This window comes from Cupressus sempervirens, chromosome 5 (genome assembly GCF_028749045.1).
Source record: "Cupressus sempervirens isolate cs-2001-9-10 chromosome 5, ASM2874904v1, whole genome shotgun sequence".
Taxonomy (NCBI): domain Eukaryota; kingdom Viridiplantae; phylum Streptophyta; class Pinopsida; order Cupressales; family Cupressaceae; genus Cupressus; species Cupressus sempervirens.
The window spans coordinates 899,910,843-899,911,869 of NC_143122.1; positions in this window are offsets into that span (position 1 = coordinate 899,910,843).

The following is a 1,027-nucleotide window of genomic DNA, read 5'->3' on the forward strand; positions in this document are numbered from 1 at the left end:
AATTTCTAGATCATAATAATAAGGAGGTAATTGGAAGGACTCTTCCATCCCAAGATGAATTGATGAGCTTCCCTAATTAACACCCAAGGGATACCCAACTAATTAAAAAATTCTTCACAAATTTGAGTAGAATAAGATGAATGAATTAGTAGATGGGATATAGTCTTCCTACTCTCTACAACGTAAAACACATTGGTTTCCCATTTGGAAGTCATACCTTTTGAGGTTGTCAATTGTGAGGACACTATCATGCATAAAAAACTGCCAAAAGAAATTGATTTTGGGAAGTAGGCGAGACTTCTAAATCACCCTCCACTCTAAAAATCCAACCTCTCTAATTATACCATTGTAAGCCATCTTAACACCAAATTCCCCTCTTGAGTTCTTATCCCATATGAGTTTTTCTCTTTCTCAGAAGAAGGGAATCTAGGTTTCTCTTAGAACCAACTCCAACTCCTCATACACAACCTTATGATTCAAATTAAGGTTCCTCGTGTTCAAAAACCTTCCACTCCTTATTTTTGATATAATTGGCCACCTCAAGGCCATTAGCATTCAACCCTTACTCTTTTAAACCGAAAACCTTCATGAACCTCAAAGTGGAATCACCAATGTATTTGCCTTCCCAAAATCTCACCATTTTCCCATCACCAATGTTCTACCTAATTCCCTATCTTAAGTATCTTCTAGTTTTGAAAATGTTGTCCATATCATTAAACTAGAAGGAAGAACCTCTATATAAAAGGCTTGATTGAAATGCCTCCCTCCAAGATATTTGGCCCTTATTATTCTGCACCAAGCAGCTGAGTCCTAGGCTAGTCTCTAGCCAATCTTCATCTTGAGGGTCTTATTCAAGTCCCCTATTACTCTTAGATTGAAAATCTCTTGAGACTTAGGTATGCAAACTCTCACCAAGCTTACAAGGCTTAATTTTGACTTTTGCTACATTCTTGACCATAGAAAGTTCCTCTAATTTTTTTGAAGGTTTGCTTCACGTGGCTAGATATTTTAAATAGGGACAAAAAGT